Source organism: Coregonus clupeaformis, chromosome 31 (assembly GCF_020615455.1).
Source record: "Coregonus clupeaformis isolate EN_2021a chromosome 31, ASM2061545v1, whole genome shotgun sequence".
Classification (NCBI taxonomy): domain Eukaryota; kingdom Metazoa; phylum Chordata; class Actinopteri; order Salmoniformes; family Salmonidae; genus Coregonus; species Coregonus clupeaformis.
This window is the reverse complement of record NC_059222.1, coordinates 6,441,577-6,462,559: the sequence shown is the minus strand read 5'-3', so window position 1 is coordinate 6,462,559 and position 20,983 is coordinate 6,441,577.

Sequence of the window (20,983 nt, the reverse complement as noted above, 5' to 3'; positions counted from 1 at the left end):
CGTTCTTTCCTCTCGTGGGGCAGGATACACGTTGGTGATACTTTGGAAGAATTTGTTTTAAACTTGCTTGGTTGAAATCTGCAGCAACAATAAAGACTGCTTCCGGGTGAGAGGATTCTTGCTGGGTACGGGGGGAAAGGAAAGGAACAGGGGAGAGAGATTTTCAGGAATCCGATACAGCCCATTGTGAAAAGCCCTTCCCGCACAGATCACTGACTAAGATAGTGCTGCTGTGTAACTGACTGTCTGCCTGCCTCTGTATGTGTTTGACAAGGGAATCCTGCATAACACGTTTCATATGTTCTGCTTGAGATGGGCAGAGATCTACCTCTCTGGGCATGCCTCATTCCTTTCCTCTCGTCTCTATGAGGGATCCAGACTCAGGGCTCAGGGCCAGGAGGGGGAAATCAGGCTTGACGCTAATGAAGGCTGGGGAAATACTTTTGGACTGTGTGAAACTCTCTCCAGTTTAGAGACTTCCACAGTTTGTCTTACATATCCACCCTCTAGTCTCCTCTACTCTCGTCACTCTGAGCCCATTGGAGCCCAGGGCCAGATGCATATAATGCTGCTCTTCCTCCCAGGGGGGAGTTCCTACAGGGCATTTTTCCCCTCACATATCTTCAGGTAATTGTTGCGTGCGGGCGTATGTGTCGAATCTGATCCTCCAGACATGAGTGTGAACCTTTGGAACGGAATAGTGTTGCTAAGATAACTTCCTGACAGTTGATTGCAGTAGAGGGACGCTTTTCTATCTGAGGCGCCTGCTTGTTGCTTTGATTCAAAGGTGGAAATATAAATAATAATGTTACTGATGTTTATGCAGACAAGTTGTCGGGAAACATGGCTTTGCCGGGCGGATTCCGTGTCAGAGAATAGACGACAACAACTTGCCTGGCTTCCAGAAACACAGATCTCCTTTGAGAGGCTCTCACATCCTGGTTGAGAAGACTTCTGGGTGGATGGAAGGAAGATGGGGAGACAAGCAGCAAGGGATGTCCCAAGACACCCTATATCACCTCTGCTCTGGTCCCCCTTACTCCCTCCTACTGCCCTCTCTCGCTCTCTCTCCCCCCCCCTCTCTCTCCCCGTCTCTCTCTCTCGCCCCCTCACCCCTCTCACCATCCGCACCCCCTCCCTCCATCCCTCTCTGATGGCCTGCCAACACAAACACAACCAGGCGTCATCTCTCTCATTACCATGTTGAGAGTGCACAACACAGCAGGGTTGCTGAACATTCCCAATTCCCAAAGACACAATATCCATCCAGTTACTGGAGCCAATCTACCTGTAGCCTCTGAGTAGCCAGTGAGTCAGGAATCAGGAGGGGGGAAACCACAGAAAAACAGGGTTAGCAATGAGGCGAGAGATTGATACTAACGCATGGTGTCAGTGGCCGAGGCGGAGGGGACAAAGAGGCGGTGTGTAGGAGCAGCTAGGAGCAGGAGAGGGCCCATTAACTGGCTGTAATGAGGAGGGGATATTGGTTTTGTAGGTGTAATTACCTCTGACTAACATGGAGTAAGGGCCCTGTGGCGCCTCCAATACAAATATGAAACATATAGATATGACTTTGTCCTTTATATGTGAGGTTTACCTGGAGGAAAATGGGCGACATGGCTTGTGTGAGGAGGGGAAGGGTTTTGTGTGCGTGTGTGTGTGGATTGTGTGTAAATGTGTGTGTCCGTGCGTGCGTGCATTCGTGCATGTTTCCGTACGTGCCTTTGGGCCTGTGTGTGTTTGAGACAGAGAGGGAAACAGAGAGAAAGTGGGAGAGAGTGGGTGTGCACATGTCTGGGATTGTGTTATCGGCTGACTTGCCCTGGCAGGGAAATTCGTATTACTCACGCTCGCTCTATCCTTGAGACTCTGCAGGACACATCCCTTTCAAAACCAAGACCCTGAACCCTGTCCATCCAGTCTATCCAGAGCCGGACATCTACTTTGTATTTGCGCTTTGAGAACATCTGTTTTATTTACAGGCAAGGCTTTTTGGCCCTAACCAGCCACCATAAATCTCTGTCCCCACCCGCCATGACTAAAAGCAGGTAGGGGACAACAAAACAAGGCCAGCGTGTGCCCTCTAAACTCTGCCAAGCTCTGTGACATCACAGCAGGCAGCCGGGTGTGTTCTGCAAGCCGCCACTGATGTCATTCTTATGCTGGGTTACTCTATCTATTACACATGGTTCCTGTATCAGGATTTAGGCTTGGCTTCTCCACATCTCATCCAGCAGCAGCAGAGATGTTGTGGTCCCTGTTGTCCCCTGGCCAAGCAGGCCTGGATTGGGTGGATGGTGGACTGACTTTGTTAACAGGGCCAGGGAGGGAGGGGAGGAGGGATGAAGGGATGGAGAATGTTGTATTTCCCCGCCCTCTCTTATGATCCTTTTTTATTACCGTATCATCCCTGTTATTGTCATCATGTCATCATTCAGTTGAATATCATGCTGTGGATTTTATGTGAATATTTGTGGGGATAGTTTGTAGTCGTACAGACAGACAGAAAAGCATAAAAATACATCTGAAATAATACAAATATTCAGTGACTATTTTTGGTAATTGAACGATTGACTAATCAGACTATAAAGGTGTCTTTCCCACTCACATGTATCTGCGCGGTGTGAGAGCATGCTTGAGAGAAAGGGACAGAGAAAGAGAGAAAGAGCGAGAGAGAAAGTAAAAGAGAAGGTGAAAATGGCTTTTGGACATAGGCTACAGATAAATCAGTCCTGTCTGTTGAGTATTAACCGTGTCAGAAGATACAGAACACAGGCTACAGAGCCTGGGTCTGTAATATCATTCAAGGGAGTGGGGGATGAGTGAAAAGAGTTTAGAGTAAATCTCCACTAAAGCATCATAGCCAACAACATACTTTCATGAAGTCATAAGACTGCTAAATAGCTAACAAAATGGCTACACGGACTATAGGAGTTGACCCTTTATTACTTTTTTTGCACTGTCTCTATGCACATTCACAGGACTCTACACACTCACACATAGTGACACTCCAACACACACACACACTCACTTAATTTGCTCGCACATACATAACATCCACACACATTTCCAGTGCTGTGAAAAAGTATTTTTCCCCCTTTCACTTTTTTCTTTACTTCTGCATATATTTGATACTGAATGTTATCAGATCTTCATCCCAAATGTAATATTATATAAAGGGAACCTGAGTTTACAAATAACAAAACAAATGGATACTTATTTTATTTATCTAATTAACTGTTATGCAACACCCAATGTGTCACGTCTCCTCCCGTTGCTCCCCTCCGGCGCTCTGATTCGCCAGTCTACTGAGCCACCGGTCTGAGTGCACCACCTCAGCAACACCGGAATGAAAACCCAACACACCCTAATCACCTCCAGCGCACCTGCACCTCATCATCTCATCACCACCCCTATTTAGCCCTGGACTGTTCTGGATGATGTTGTGTGTGATTGTTAAGCTTTGTGTCGTGTACTCTATCTTTGTTATTCCTCTTGCTCATTGTTAAGTAAACCTTGACCTTGTTAATTCCTGCATCTGCATCCTGCCTCTTCGTATACTCAGTATGCGTCACACAATGCCCCTTTGTGAAAAAGTAATTGCCCCTTACACTCAATAACTGGTTGTGCCACCTTTAGCTGCAATGACTCCAAACAAACGCTTCCTGTAGTTGTTGATCAGTCTCTCACGTCGCTGTGGAGGAATTTTGGCCCACTCGTCCATGCAGTAGTGCTTTAACTCAGCGACATTTGTGGGTTTTCAAGCATGAACTACTCGTTTCAGGTCCTGCCACAACATCTAATTTGGGATTAGGTCTGGACTTAGACTAGGCCATTAGAAAACTTCAAATGTGTTCCTTTATAGCCATTTTCATGTAGACTTGATTGTGTGTTTTGGATCATTGTCTTGCTGCATGACCAAGCTGTGCTTCAGCTTCAGCTTCAGCTCACATACTTCACAGAATTCTCTGATACAGAGCAGAATTCATGGTTCCTTCTATTAAGGCAAGTCGTCCAGGTCCTGAGGCAGCAAAGCATCCCCAAACCATCACAATACCTCCACCATGCTTAACCGTTGGTATAAGGTTCTTACTGTGGAATGCAGTGTTTGGTTTTCGCCAGGCATAATGGGACCCATGTCATCCAAAAGTTATACTTTGACTCATCTGTCCATAGAACATTCTTCCAAGAGTATTGATGATCATCCAGCTGCTTCCAGGTGCTTTTTGGCAAAGTTGAGTAAACTTTTTGAGCAATTTTAGAGCTAGCGTTGTGACTCTGTGATTTGGACAGAGTCAGGCGCAGGAGGTGTAAATCACAGAATAATGGTTTATTCGGCCAATACAGCGGTTCGCAGCAATGCGTAAAACAACTACAGTACAACTTAACGGCGCACTGGGGAAAACAAAACACACGGGGGAATATCCCGGCGATAAAGTACATAATGCTCCACCGAGCTATCGACACCTCCACATGGAAACAATCACACTGTCACGATCGTCTAAAGGAGCGGACCAATACGCAGCGCGTGGAGTGAACATAATGACTTTATTTCATAAAGCAACCACGAAAAAACAACAAATGACGATAGTGAAGTCCTCTGTAACACTGACAGAAACATGGAACAAAAACCCACAAACAAACAGTGAAACACAACAGTTTAAATATGGCTCCCAATCAGAGATAACGAGCCGACAGCTGACACTCGTTACCTCCGATTGGGAGTCACACGACACCAATCAACGACCTAGAAATAGACACCCAGAACTCCCAACCTAGAAATAAACGTGACAGACATGCAAACATAAACAATCACCCAAAACCCAACAAAACAACATACACCCTGGCTCAAATACACAAGTCCTGGAGCCAGAGTGTGACAGTACCCCCCCCTAAAGGTGCGAACTCCGGGCGCACCAGCATACAGTCTAGGGGAGGGTCTGGGTGGGCGTCTGTCCACGGTGGCGGTTCTGCCCCTGGTCGTGGTCCCCATCCCACCTTAGTCACCACCCGCTTCCCTAGCCTCCTCCACATGACCACCCCCCAACTAAACCCCACTGGGTTAAGGGGCGGCACCCGGACTAAGGGGCAGCACCGGACTAAGGGGCAGCACCGGACTAAGGGGCAGTACCGGACTAAGGGGCAGTACCAGGCTGAATGGCGGATACTGGCTGGACGGCTCTGGTGGCTCCTGGCTGGTCGGCTCTGGCGGATCCCGGCTGGACGGCTCTGGCGGATCCCGGCTGGACGGCTCTGGCGGATCCCGGCTGGACGGCTCTGGCGGATCCCGGCTGGACGGCTCTGGCGGATCCCGGCTGGACGGCTCTGGCGGATCCCGGCTGGACGGCACTGGCGGATCCCGGCTGGACGGCTCTGGCGGGTCCCGGCTGGACGACTCTGGCGGATCCCGGCTGGACGGCTCTGGCGGATCCTGGCTGGACGGCTCTGGCGGATCCTGGCTGGACGGCTCTGGCGGATCCTGGCTGGCTGGCGGATCCTGGCTGGACAGCTCTGGCAGATCCTGGCTGGACGGCTCTGGCGGATCCTGGCTGGACGGCTCTGGCGGATCCCGGCTGGACGGCTCTGGCGGATCCCGGCTGGACGGCTCTGGCGGATCCCGGCTGGACGGCTCTGGCGGATCCCGGCTGGACGGCTCTGGCGGATCCTGGCTGGCTGGCTCTGGCGGATCCTGGCTAGCTGGCGGATCCTGGCTGGACAGCTCTGGCGGATCCCGGCTGGACGGCTCTGGCGGATCCCGGCTGGACGGCTCTGGCGGATCCCGGCTGGACGGCTCTGGCGGATCCCGGCTGGACGGCACTGGCGGATCCCGGCTGGACGGCTCTGGCGGATCCCGGCTGGACGGCTCTGGCGGATCCCGGCTGGACGGCTCTGGCGGATCCTGGCTGGACGGCTCTGGCGGATCCTGGCTGGCTGGCTCTGGCGGATCCTGGCTGGCTGGCGGATCCTGGCTGGACGGCTCTGGCGGATCCCGGCTGGACGGCTCTGGCGGATCCCGGCTGGACGGCTCTGGCGGATCCTGGCTGGACGGCTCTGGCGGATCCCGGCTGGACGGCTCTGGCGGATCCCGGCTGGACGGCACTGGCGGATCCCGGCTGGACGGCTCTGGCGGGTCCCGGCTGGACGACTCTGGCGGATCCCGGCTGGGACGGCTCTGGCGGATCCTGGCTGGACGGCTCTGGCGGATCCTGGCTGGACGGCTCATGGCTGGCTAACGGATCTGGCTGCTCGTGGCTGGCTGACGGATCTGGCTGCTCATGGCTGGCTGACGGATCTGGCTGCTCATGGCTGGCTGACGGATCTGGCTGCTCATGGCTAGCTGACGGATCTGGCTGCTCGTGGCTGGCTGACGGATCTGGCTGCTCGCGGCTGGCTGACGGGTCTGGCTGCTCATGGCTGGCTGACGGATCTGGCTGCTCATGGCTGGCTGACGGATCTGGCTGCTCATGGCTGGCTGACGGATCTGGCTGCTCATGGCTGGCTAACGGATCTGGCTGCTCGTGGCTGGCTGACGGATCTGGCTGCTCATGGCTGGCTGACGGATCTGGCTGCTCATGGCTAGCTGACGGATCTGGCTGCTCATGGCTGGCTGACGGATCTGGCTGCTCATGGCTGGCTGACGGGTCTGGCTGCTCATGGCTGGCTGACGGATCTGGCTGCTCATGGCTGGCTGACGGATCTGGCTGCTCGCGGCTGGCTGACGGATCTGGCTGCTCATGGCTGGCTGACGGATCTGGCTGCTCGCGGCTGGCTGACGGGTCTGGCTGCTCATGGCTGGCTGATGGTGCTGGCTGGGCGGCTAGCGGTGGAGGCGGACCCCAGCCTCGGATTGCAGTCATCACCTCCAGCAGGGCGGCTCCCATCCGCATGAGCCGCTCCTGCCCGTCACGAACCCGAGCCTCCAGTCCAGCATAGGCTGCGTCGGCTCCTGCTGATTCCATAGCAGGTGTATGATTCTGTCTGGCGGAAGGCTCTAGCGGCTCCGGTCTGGCGGACGGCTCTGAAGGAACAGGCCGGGCTGGGCTGGTGACGCACCCCGTAGGATACGTGCTAGGAGCAGGAACAGGCCGGTCCGTACCGGGAACACACACCACTGGCCTTAACTGGGGATCAGGAACGGGCCGGACCGGACTGGTAACACACTTCAGTCTCTCATGCCGTGCGACAACAACTTCCCTCCCTCTACTCGCCAATGGCTCCCGTAATCCGATAGCCTTCTCTCCACATCTCCCTGTGGCAGCCTCCTGCTGCCCAGGCGCCCAAGCCATGTGCCCCCCCCCAAAAATTTTTTGGGTAGTACTCCCGGGCTTCCAGCCTTGCCTCCGTGCTGCCTCCTCATATCGCCTCCTCTCGGCTTTAGCTGCCTCCAGCTCTTCACGAGGGAGGCGATATTCTCCCGGTTGTGCCCAAGGACCCTTACCATCCAGTATCTCCTCCCATGTCCATGAATCCTTTATGGGTGGATATAAATCCTGTGTAGGTGGATCCTGTTGCCGCTTGACACGCTGCTTGGTCCTTTTATGGTGGGTTTTTCTGTCACGATCGTCTAAAGGAGCGGACCAATACGCAGCGCGTGGAGTGAACATAATGACTTTATTTCATAAAGCAACCACGAAAAAACAACAAATGACGATAGTGAAGTCCTCTGTAACACTGACAGAAACATGGAACAAAAACCCACAAACAAACAGTGAAACACAACAGTTTAAATATGGCTCCCAATCAGAGATAACGAGCCGACAGCTGACACTCGTTACCTCCGATTGGGAGTCACACGACACCAATCAACGACCTAGAAATAGACACCCAGAACTCCCAACCTAGAAATAAACGTGACAGACATGCAAACATAAACAATCACCCAAAACCCAACAAAACAACATACACCCTGGCTCAAATACACAAGTCCTGGAGCCAGAGTGTGACACACACACAAAGACATGGGGGGCAGAGGGAATACTTATACAGGGACTGATGAGGGGATATGAACCAGGTGTGTATAAAAAACAAGACAAAACAAATGGAATGATGAGAAGAGGAGCGGCAGTGGCTAGAAGGCCGGTGACGACAAACGCCGAAGCCTGCCCGAACAAGGAGAGGAGGCAGCTTCGGAGGAAGTTGTGACAGTACCCCCCCTTGACGCGCAGCTCCAGCAGTGCGCTGACACCGGCCTCGGGGACGGCCAGGAGGACGCGGAGCAGGGTGATCCAGATGGCGACGGTGGAAATCCCGCAACAGGGAGGGATCAAGGACATCCTTCACAGGGACCCAGCACCGCTCCTCTGGACCGTACCGCACCCACTCCACGAGGTACTGAAGGCCCCCCACCCGACGCCTCAAATCCAGGATGGAACGGACGGAGTACGCTAGGGCCCACTCGATGTCCAGAGGGGGCGAAGGGTTCTACCGCACCTCAGACTCCTGGAGCGGACCAGCCACCACCGGCCTTAGGAGAGAAACAAGGGGTTAACACGGTAATCAGGAAGGAGTAGCAACCTATACGTAACCTTGTTTACTCACCTCAGGACTATGAACGGCCCCACAAACCGCGGGCTCAGCTTCCGGCAGGGCAGGCGGAAGGGCAGGTTCCAGGTCGAGAGCCAGACCCGATCACCCGCACAGCACGCTGGAGGTGGACGTGGGCGGCATTCCACGTCTCCTCCGCACGCCAAAACCAGTCGTCCACCAGAGGAGCTTCGATCTGGCTCTGATGCCACGGAGCCAGGACCGGCTGATACCCTAAAACACATTGAAATGGTGACAGGTTAGTGGAGGAGTGGCGGAGACGGTTCTGTGCATATTCGACCCATGGCAAGAACACCGACCACTCCCCCAGCCGGTCCTGGCAGTAGGACTGCAGGAACTTACAACCACATCCTGATTCACCCGTTCCACCTGCCCATTAGATTCGGAGTGAAACCCAGAGCTCAGGCTGACCGAGACCCCTAGACTTTCCATGAACGCCTTCCAGACCCTGGAAGTAAACTGGGGACCCCAGTCAGACACTATGTCCTCTGGCACCCCGTAGTGCCGGAAGACGTGAGTAAACAGGGCTTCCGCAGTTTGCAGGGCCGTGGGGAGACATGGCAGAGGAAGGAGGCGGCAGGCTTTAGAAAAGCGATCCACAACGACCAGGATGGTGGTGTTACCCTGAGAGAGGGGAAGATCAGTTAGGAAATCAATGGATAAGTGGGACCATGCGCATTGTAGAACTGGTAAGGGATGTAACTTACCCGCTGGAAGGTGCCTAGGTGCCTTACTCTGGGTGCACACCGAGCAGGAGGAGACATACACCCTCACGTCCTTGGCCAAGGTAAGCCACCTGTACTTCCTGGTCAGGCAGCGCACTGTGCAGCCGATGCCTGGGTGACCAGAGGAGGGGGACGTGTGTGCCCCATTGATAAGACGATCATGGACACTAGACGGCACGTACCGAAGCCCAGCGGGGCACTGAGGTGGAGTCCACCGCCCACACCACAATGCAGGAGGCCGGGAGTATGGAGGTGTTGTTAATGGGCCTCTCCTCTGGGTCGTACAGCCGTGACAGTGCATCTGCTTCACGTTCTTCGTGCCTGGTATATAGGACAGCGTGAAATCAAACTGAAGAACAAGGCCCGCCTGGCCTGGCGAGGGTTCAGCCTCCTCGCTGCCCGGATGTACTCCAGGTTATGGTGGTCAGTCCAGACGAGGAAAGGGTGTTTTGCCCCCTCGAGCCAGTGCCTCCACGGTGTCAGGGCTCTGACAACAGCCAACAGCTGTCATGACCAACGTCATAGTTCTGCTCCGCCGGGCTGAGCTTCTTAGAGAAGAAGGCACAGGGGCGGAGCTTGGGTGGCGTGCCCATGCGTTGGGATAGGACCGTGCCTACCCCTACCTCGGACGCATCCACCTCCACTACGAACGGCAATAATGGATCGGGATGGGCCAGTATCGGGGCTGAGGTGAACAGAGTCCTCAGGTTACACCAGGATGTCATCGAGGTAGACCAAGCATGTCCCGAAACACCTCGTTCACAAAGGACTGGAAGACTGATGGAGCATTCATCAACCTGTACGGCATCACCAGGTATTCATAATGCCCCGTGGTTGTGCTAAATGCTGTCTTCCACTCGTCCCCTTCCCGGACACGCACCAGGTTGTACTCACTCCAGAGATCTGATTTCGTGAAGAAGCGTGCCCCAGGCATTGATTCGATCACAGAGGAAATGAGGGGTAGAGGATAACTATAGCAAATGGTAGTTTTATTAAGTGCACGGTAATCAATGCAAGGGCGCTGACCCCCGTCTTTCTTCTTCACAAAAAAGAAACTTGAGGAGGCGGGTGAAGTGGAGGGATGTATGTTTCCATAGCCTCCGTTTCCACCTGCGACAGGGTATATACAGTGGGGAAAAAAAGTATTTAGTCAGCCACCAATTGAGCAAGTTCTCCCACTTAAAAAGATGAGAGAGGCCTGTAATTTTCATCATAGGTACACGTCAACTATGACAGACAAATTGAGAAGAAAAAAATCCAGAAAATCACATTGTAGGATTTTTGATGAATTTATTTGCAAATTATGGTGGAAAATAAGTATTTGGTCACCTACAAACAAGCAAGATTTCTGGCTCTCACAGACCTGTAACTTCTTCTTTAAGAGGCTCCTCTGTCCTCCACTCGTACCTGTATTAATGGCACCTGTTTGAACTTGTTATCAGTATAAAAGACACCTGTCCACAACCTCAAACAGTCACACTCCAAATTCCACTATGGCCAAGACCAAAGAGCTGTCAAAGGACACCAGAAACAAAATTGTAGACCTGCACCAGGCTGGGAAGACTGAATCTGCAATAGGTAAGCAGCTTGGTTTGAAGAAATCAACTGTGGGAGCAATTATTAGGAAATGGAAGACATACAAGACCACTGATAATCTCCCTCGATCTGGGGCTCCACGCAAGATCTCACCCCGTGGGGTCAAAATGATCACAAGAACGGTGAGCAAAAATCCCAGAACCACACGGGTGGACCTAGTGAATGACCTGCAGAGAGCTGGGACCAAAGTAACAAAGCCTACCATCAGTAACACACTACGCCGCCAGGGACTCAAATCCTTCAGTGCCAGACGTGTCCCCCTGCTTAAGCCAGTACATGTCCAGGCCCGTCTGAAGTTTGCTAGAGTGCATTTGGATGATCCAGAAGAGGATTGGGAGAATGTCATATGGTCAGATGAAACCAAAATATAACTTTTTGGTAAAAACTCAACTCGTCGTGTTTGGAGGACAAAGAATGCTGAGTTGCATCCAAAGAACACCATACCTACTGTGAAGCCTGGGGGTGGAAACATCATGCTTTGGGGCTGTTTTTTCTGCAAAGGGACCAGGACGACTGATCCGTGTAAAGGAAAGAATGAATGGGGCCATGTATCGTGAGATTTTGAGTGAAAACCTCCTTCCATCAGCAAGGGCATTGAAGATGAAACGTGGCTGGGTCTTTCAGCATGACAATGATCCCAAACACACCGCCCGGACAACGAAGGAGTGGCTTCGTAAGAAGCATTTCAAGGTCCTGGAGTGGCCTAGCCAGTCTCCAGATCTCAACCCAATAGAAAATCTTTGGAGGGGAGTTGAAAGTCCGTGTTGCCCAGCGACAGCCCCAAAACATCACTGCTCTAGAGGAGATCTGCATGGAGGAATGGGCCAAAATACCAGCAACAGTGTGTGAAAACCTTGTGAAGACTTACAGAAAACGTTTGACCTGTGTCATTGCCAACAAAGGGTATATAACAAAGTATTGAGAAACTTTTGTTATTGACCAAATACTTATTTTCCACCATAATTTGCAAATAAATTCATTAAAAATCCTACAATGTGATTTTCTGGATTTTCTTTTCTCATTTTGTCTGTCATAGTTGACGTGTACCTATGATGAAAATTACAGGCCTCTCTCATCTTTTTAAGTGGGAGAACTTGCACAATTGGTGGCTGACTAAATACTTTTTTCCCCCACTGTACATGACTCCTGGGCGGCACAGCGTCTAACCGGAGGTTTATCACGCAATCCCCCACCTGATGGGGTGGTAATTTGGTCGCCTGCGTTTTGGAAAACGCGTGCACCAAATCGAGGTATTCGGGGAAAATGCGCACGGTGGAGGTATTGTCTGGACTTTCCACCGTGGTCGCACCAACGGAAATAGCTAGACACCTACCCTGACACTCTTGCGACCACCCCGTGAGAGCCCTCTGTGGATATGAAAAGGTGGGGTCGTGTAGTGCTAGCAGGGAAGGCCCAACACAACAGGGAAATCAGGGGACTCAATAATATGAAACGTGATTTGCAAATGATGGGTCTCCTGCGTAATCATAGTGACTGGTGCTATAACTCCCTAACAAAACCTGACCCTAATGGTCGATTGTCAAGTGCTTTGATGGGTAATGGAATAGACAGGGGAACCAATGGAATACATAGACTAAGAGCTAAAGACCTGTCCATAAAGTTCCTAGCTGCGCCTGAATCTACCAGCACCTTACACTGGGGAACTACCGTGTAATCAGGGAAGTTAACGTGGATGGTGAAATGCTCAGCAGAGGGCTCTGAACGAGTGTGGGTTTGCGCTATCTGGGGTGACGCGAGAGTGCCCTGCCTGCCGCCTCCAGAACCAGAAGAATTCTGACGACATCGTGCAGCAGAATGTCCTCTCTTGCCACAAGAGTGACACTGGATCTGTCGTCCTCCGTTCTCCCGGAACACTGCACCACCCAGCTCCATCGGAACGTGGTCCGGGTTGAAGCGGGGTGAAATGGGCAGGCCCCTTCCAGGACGTCCTCTCGAAGCCAGCAGGTTGTCCAACCGGATGGCCATGTCCACCAGTTGGTTGAAGGTCAACGTGGTATCCCGGCAGGCTAGAGTTCTAAACTCCAGGGCAAAGTCTTGCACGGTCCTCGTCCCCTGCCTCAGATGGACCAGACGCTCGCCCGCCTCTCTCCCTTGCGGGGGATGATCGAAGACTGCCCGGAAGAGGCGAGCGAACTCTCCGTAGTTGTCCAATGCGTCTCCTCCTTCACTCCAGACCGCGTTGGCCCACTCCAGGGCTTTTCCCAAGAGGCAGGAGATGAGGGCGGACACCTTCTCCCGATCCGATGGAGCAGGGCTGATGGTGTGGAAATAGACGTCCTGCTGCAGGAGGTTCCGCAGGGTTGGGTCCTCTCCTCTCCAGGCGCTGGATGGCCTGGAGAATTCGATCCATCGCTTCGCCCAAGCTGGCTAACATGTTGGAATGCTCCCGGACCCGCTCAAAGACTCCAGGCATATTCCCCGCTCCTGCTGACTCCATGCTGTTGGGTGTGTGATTCTGTAGTGGGTGATTTGGACGGAGTCAGTCGCAGGAGGTGTAAATCTCAGAATATTGGTTTATTCGGCCAATACAGTGATTCTTAGCAATGCGTAAAACAACTATAGTGCGACTTAATGGCGCACTGGGGAAAACAAAACACACGGGTGAATATCCCAGCGATAAAGTACATAATGCTCCACCGAGCTATCGACACCTCCACATGGAAACAATCACACACAAAGACATGGGGGGCAGAGGGAATACTTATACAGGGACTGATGAGGGGAAATGAACCAGGTGTGTGTAAAAAACAAGACAAAACAAATGGAATGATGAGAAGTGGAGCGGCAGTGCCTAGAAGGCCGGTGACGATGAATGCCGAAGCCTGCCGGAACAAGGAGAGGAGGTAGCTTCGGAGGAAGTCGTGACAGACACAGAAAACAAGCGGCTGTAAAATTGGGTTAAGCTGTCCTGCAGACGGCAGGCGATCGCACCGTAGATTAGCAGCCAACGGGAGTTACCTGATCTGTGGCATAATGTATACCTGCCAATTAAAACCCTTTATGAAACTAAACAATATTTCAGAGTCACTATGAAATATATAAATCAATGGATCACCAGGCTGAGGGTCTAAGGATCTTCCTTGGTCTGCCGTCTACAAGTAAAAGCCATTTAAATTATATATGGACTGAAGAGGACTAAGGGGTCCGAGTGTTATTCTTAATTATAAGGATTTCTACCTAGGATTAGACCTGTGGTTAAGGTTACAGTTTCATACGTTTTCCCTCTCCCAAGTCTTTCACAAACATTTTAACAAGACGGCACCAAACATTAACTTTATCCTGCGTGAACGTAAATATTCCTCAAGTTCATAATAGCTGAGCACTTTAGAAGTACCTCTCCTTTCTAATGTTATTTTGTGTCAAGAAATTTGTATGTGTGTACCAGACAGAGGGAGATGGAGTAGCTTTTGGAAATTAAAAAGGGAAGTTGGTTAATTTATTATAACATTTTTGGTTATAATGAGTAGGAGAATCACATGAAGTGGTCTACTCCATGTGCCTGTACAAAATATGATACATTGAGCTATGACTTTCAGATTCTTTCTCCCTTACATCTGCTTATTAAGAGATACAAATAGATTATACAGATACAAAAAGAAGAGATACAAAGAGATTATACAGATACAAAAAGAAGAGATACAAAGAGATTATACAGATACAAAAAGAAGAGATACAAAGAGATTATACAGATACAAAAAGAAGAGATACAAAGAGATTATCTGGCACAGGTAAACATCTCAAATATTTGACTTTGAACTTTTGGCCCTCAGTATAGTAACTTGAGTTACTTGAGCAAAGATTTACAATTTCAAATTTGTGTTGATCAGTATATCAGACATACAGTATGTCTGTCTTTCACCATGTGTTGTGTCTCTGAACATCTTAAAACACTCAAACACAGTTGAAACACCTGAAGCGATGATACTAAATACCCTGCTTGTGAAACTGTAGGTGGTCAAGCTAGTTTGCTGCGAACAGAGAGGGGTTTTGACAGGGCCAGGGGTGATACCACTCACCCATACCTCTGCTTTATATCAGGGCAATGGGTGAGGTCTACAATGAGGTCTACCTTGTTCATACAGGGTTGTGGAGGGACAGATGTGGATGTGGATGACTGGTCATATCAACTGGCGCATTGCATGGAGAGATTCTATACCCTAAAAGCACATGGATACGCATATAAATTCACCTAATGTTAATAGTCAAGGCCCTAAGCTAGGTGGTTATTTGTTTCCTGCAGAGAGAGGTTTGCTGACCCTCTGTTTCCTAGGCTACCATGTTTACATAACCGTCATATTTATTCATATATGTGCAATCACTAGGACAAATATCAGAGCCCACAAAACTGCCCACTAGGCACAGCAACAGTAGAAGGAATCAATCATATGTGTTCACATTTGACCGGTGTGTCATATGGAATGTTTTGGACCCTTTTGAATTATGGATTATTATGGTCTTGTATGATTGTTTTGGTAACTAGCATGATATTATGCAAAGCATGCTCCATGGAATATGGCCATGCCATTTTGCTTGCGCATTCACTCTGCTGAAATAACAGTGAGACACCGTCAGACACACAAATGTGCGTATTTGTGTTGAAGATTGTAGATACAGCTTAATGTAAAACCAGCTATTATGATTTAAAATGTGTCTTTGGAGAGGGCATGAACTAAGTGTAATTAATGTCCATGTTTTGTTTAATGTAAATGATTGGGGGGTTCTGTCGCACTCCCTCCCTCTCTCTCGCTCACACACATACACACTATTGCTTTATAAATGGGGCCAATCTCTGAGCAATCATTAGGCAGCAGTGAGAGAAAATAAACTGCCTGGGGATACCCTGGAGGAGAAGATATTATTATTGCTATTAATAATACTGTGTGTGTGTGTGTAACAACCAGGGGTAGCTAACAGCAGCGTGCTCTTTTTAAAAAGTAATATTCTTCACCTCCGTTTGGAAACGGTTAAGAAGAGGGTGGCAAAATGTTTCCCACATGTGTGAATGTTATGCAATGCTCATTACCCTTAAAGGGCTTCTCAAAGTGGCCTGATTAATTGGGCTTGTCCTCTAAGCCCTGGAAATGCAGGCGGCAGAGACCATACGTCCAATTATTATAATCCTACGCTGTTTATTTACACTGCCCTACCAGCCATATGGAGTAGGATAACTCTGGTGGAAAGGGAAGAGAGAGGACGGAGAGGGAGATGAGTGTGTGTGGTGTATGGTGTGTGGTGTGTGTGTGTGTGTGTGTGTGTGTGTGTGTGTGTGTGTGTGTGTGTGTGTGTGTGTGTGTGTGTGTGTGTGTCAATGCGCGTGTGGAGGTTAGAGTGGGTAGAGAGAGGTCAGCCTATGCAAATGACCGCCATGAGTAACATACACTAACATGATGGAAAGTTAGACACTGAGGAAGGATGGTACCATCTCTGCCAGCTATGGCAGTGACTACTGAGAGATGTTGTGTGGTTTGTAAAGGCTACGGGAATAGCAGTGTCTAAGAGTAACACGTATACAGTACACGTAATATAAGGTGAGATGCTCCGGGCTGTCTCTAGTGATCCCTGAGTGGTGCTGTGTGGTTTACAACACCTCACACTCTTTAAAAATCAGAGATTGTGTTGATTTGAGTGTGTTGGCTCAGGTTAGATCAGGCACACACAGTCTCACAACACACCCAGCGTCTGACATCAGGGACTGGGGGACGGCCAAGGTGTCTCCCTGGTTGCAGCATGGAGACGCCATCACAGTGTGTGTGTAAATAGATGCTGGCTGGGCTATGATTTAGTAATGGCCCTCACTTTATAAGGCGTTGCGTCGTATCAAGAAAAGGCATGAGGGAAAAACGTTAGGAATAGTGCCTGGTTGTGCTGGGAATAGTCTTACTGTTTGGTGCTGCTCATCTGAAGGCACTATCAGACATTTCAAAGCCAGGGTCTTAGGTAATTTGATTTGTATTATTGAATAGTTTTCTGCCTTTGGGTTCCACTCCTCTTTATTCATAAAAAGAGCAGCATGTTAGTGGTGGTCCAGCCACTGATTACTGAAACTCATATTTGCCCAGAAATATTTTATATTTTTCCCGCCTAATGAACTATTTATGCATTCAATATTTATACTGTATCTGAAAGAACACTAAAGCCACCTGTTTGTATAATTTTTAAGGGTTTTAAATGTCAGACTCAATGAGTTCCACCATTATCTAAGCGGGGGAAGATTAAATTGGGCTTCATAACAGTCAGCTCCACTCTGACCATTACTTGGCGATAGAGTGCCTGGCCCCCTCAGCTCCTTCCCTTGTCTAGACGTAGCTAGACGGCCAGGCAGAAAGCGCAGTCTCTGGGTCTCTGGTTAGCTTTGTGAGGCCAGAGACAATGCCAAATGGATCCCTGTGGATCCCCCACTGCTGAGGGTGAAATGGCGTTCTGGACGAGGAGGCCCCATAAAGACCATCAGAAATGCAGCATCATAAGCCTGGGGGTTGATCCTGGGCGGCCGTGTCCCTCTTATGTTCCTTAATGCTAAAGCCCTGTTTGTGATTAATGGCTGAGGGGGTGGGCTGGAGTCTTTCTCTCTATAGACTAGCAGATTTTGGAACAGTATCTTTCACTCAGCTCTGTAGATTGGGCTGCAGTACGGTCTGACATGAGCCCTTGCTTGTCGTGGGAGTTGTTGTTTTCTGTATGAGCTGTGCTGTGCTGGAGAGGTGGAGATTAATATGGAGGATGTGTTATTTGGTCTGACACTCACAGACTCCTCCCCTGGTCTCAGGCAGAGTTAGGGTAAGTTCCATTTCTACTTAGCGAATACAGGAAGTAAAATAATAATAGAAAAGTCTACAATTTTTCTTGCTAATTGTAATGCATCTCCTAAATTTAAATGGAATTGAGCCCAATCTTGGCCACTGCTCCCCACCTCTGTCTGTCTTTGCCTCTCCCAACTGACCACCTGAGAGATCCTTCCACACTTGAGTGTAATATAAAAGGATCAACACTGCTATGATGTTATAGGCCAAACTCTTATATACCCCCCAAAAAAAAAAAAGTGATCAAAATTGACGAGAGTTCATAACATTGCCCCCTCGCATTTGTTTTTGCCATGTGCGCAATCTAGCCAATTCCGTTATACACAGCATGCAGCTACCCAAGAAGCGTGACACTTGACCCCCAGCCCGCCCAATGGCAATTACAAGTGTGGCCACTGTGTACATTGTGACAATACGACCAATACTAAAGTTTTTACCACCCGAGAACAGGTAAAGAATACAAAATCCAAAGCTTCATTAATTGTAGCACCACAAATTTCATATAAATGCTCAAATGCATCTGCGGGCTGCTTATATTGGTCAAATTGAACGAGCACTGAAACTATTGCGCGACACTTTATCGAAGCCAGCCATGGCTCACCTTCCTCCCTGCGCTTTGTAGCCATTGAACTCGACCAAATTTCACCAAGAGGAGGTGATATCGTACGAAAACTAAAACAAAGAGAGGCATTCTGGCAGTGCTGTTTAGACACTGTGGATCCTTAGGGGCTAAATTATGATTTTTCACTGTCCTCATTTCTATAATGTTGTTGACTTCATTTTTTGGGGTCTATGTGTCTCCGGATTCATAGACACCCTAATATAAAGTATGCACAGTGGCTTGCGAAAGTATTCGCCCCCCTTGGCATTTTTCCTATTTTGTTGCCTTACAACCTGGAATTAAAATGGATTTTGGGGGGGTTTGTATAATTGTATTTACACAACATGCCTACCACTTTGAAGATGCAACATATTTTTTTGTGTGAAACAAACAAGAAATAAGACAGAAAAACAGAAAACTTGAGCGTGCATAACTATTCACCCCCCCCCACTTTGTAGAGCCACCTTTTGCAGCAATTACAGCTGCAAGTCTCTTGGGGTATGTCTCTATAACCTTGGCACATCTAGCCACTGGGATTTATGCCCATTCTTCAAGGCAAAACTGCTCCAGCTCCTCCAAGTTGGACGGGTTCCGCTGGTGAACAGCAATCTTTAAGTCATACCACAGATTCTCAATTGGATTGAGGTCTGGGCTTTGACTAGGCCATTCCAAGACATTTAAATGTTTCCCCTTAAACCACTCAGGTGTTGCTTTAGCAGTATGCTTAGGGTCATTGTCCTGCTGGAAGGTGAACCTCCGTCCCAGCTTTAAATCTCTGGAAGATTTGCATTTCCTGTGTTTATCGCCATACATCATTCCTTCAATTCTGACCAGTTTCCCAGTCCCTGCCGACGAAATGGTGTTCTCGGGGAGATGAGTGGTTTTGGGTTTGCACCAGACATAGCGTTTACGTTGATGGCCAAAAAGCTCCATTTTAGTCTCATCTGACCAGTGTACCTTCTTCCATATGTTTGGGGAGTCTCGCACATGCCTTTTGGCGAACACCAAACATGTTTGCTTATTTTTTTCTTTAAGCAATGGCTTTTTTCTTGCCACTCTTCCGTAAAGCCCAGCTCTGTGGAGTGTATGGCTTAAAGTGGTCCTATGGACAGGTACTCCAATCTCCGCTGTGGAGCTTTGCAGCTCCTTCAGGGTTATCTTTGGTGTCTTTGTTGCCTCTCTGATTAATGCCCTCCTTGCCTGGTCTGTGAGTTTTGGTGGGCGGCCCTCTCTTGGCAGGTTTGTTGTGATGCCATTTTCTTTCAATTTTTTTATAATGGATTTAATGGTGCTCCGTGGGATGATCAAAGTTTCGGATATGTTTTTATAACCCAACCCTGATCTGTACTTCTCCACAACTTTGTCCCTGACCTGTTTGGAGAGCTCCTTGGTCTTCATGGTGCTGCTTGCTTGGTGGTGCCCCTTGATTAGTGGTGTTGCAGACTCTGGGGCCTTTCAGAACAGGTGTATGCATTTGAAGTCGGAAGTTTACATACACTTAGGTTGGAGTCATTAAATCTCATTTTTCAACCACTCCACAAATTTCTTGTTAAGAAACTATAGTTTTGGTAAGTCGGTTGGGACATCTACTTTGTGCATGACACAAGTAATTTTTCCAATTATTGTTTACAGACAGATAATTTCACTTATAATTTACTGTATCACAATTCCAGTGGATCCGAATTTTACATACACTAAGTTGACTGTGCCTTTTAAACAGCTTGGAAAATTCCAGAAAATGATGTCATGGGTTTAGAAGCTTCTGATAGGCTAATTGACATCATTTGAGTCAATTGGAGGTGTACCTGTGGATGTATTTCAAGGCCTACCTTCAAACTCAGTTCCTCTTCGCTTGACATCATAAGAAAATCAAAATAAATCGGACAAAATTGTAGACCTCCACAAGTCTGGTTCATCCTTGGGAGCAATTTCCAAATGCCTGAAGGTACCACGTTCATCTGTACAAACAATAGTATGAAAGTATAAACACCATGGGACCACGCAGCCGTCATACCGCTCAGGAAGGAGACGCGTTCTGTCTCCTAGAGATGAACGTACTTTGGTGCAAAAGTGGAAATCAATCCCAGAAAAACAGCAAAGGGCCTTGTGAAGATGCTGGAGGAAACAGGTACAAAAGTATCTATAGCCACAGTAAAACGAGTCCTATATCGACATAACCTGAAAGGCCACTCAGCAAGGAAGAAGCCACTGATCCAAAACCGCCATAAAAAAGCCAGACTACGGTTTGCAACTGCACATGGGGACAAAGATCTGAGAAATGTCCTCTGGTCTGGTGAAACATAAATATAACTGTTTGGCCATAATGACCATCGTTATGTTTGGAGTAAAAAGGGGGATGCTTGCAAGCAGAAGAACACCATCCCAACCGTGAAGCACGGGGGTGGCAGCATCATGCTGTGGGGGTGCTTTGCTGCAGGAGGGACTGGTGCACTTCACAAAATAGATGGCATCATGAGGAAGGAAAATGATGTGGATATATTGAAGCAACATCTCAAGACATCAGTCAGGAAGTTAAAGCTTGGTTGCAAATGGGTCTTCCAAATGGATAATGACCCCAAGCATACTTCCAAAGTTGTGGCAAAATGGCATAAGGACAACAAAGTCAAGGTATTGGAGTGGCCATCACAAAGCCCTGACCTCAATCCTATAGAAAATGTGTGGGCAGAACTGAAAAA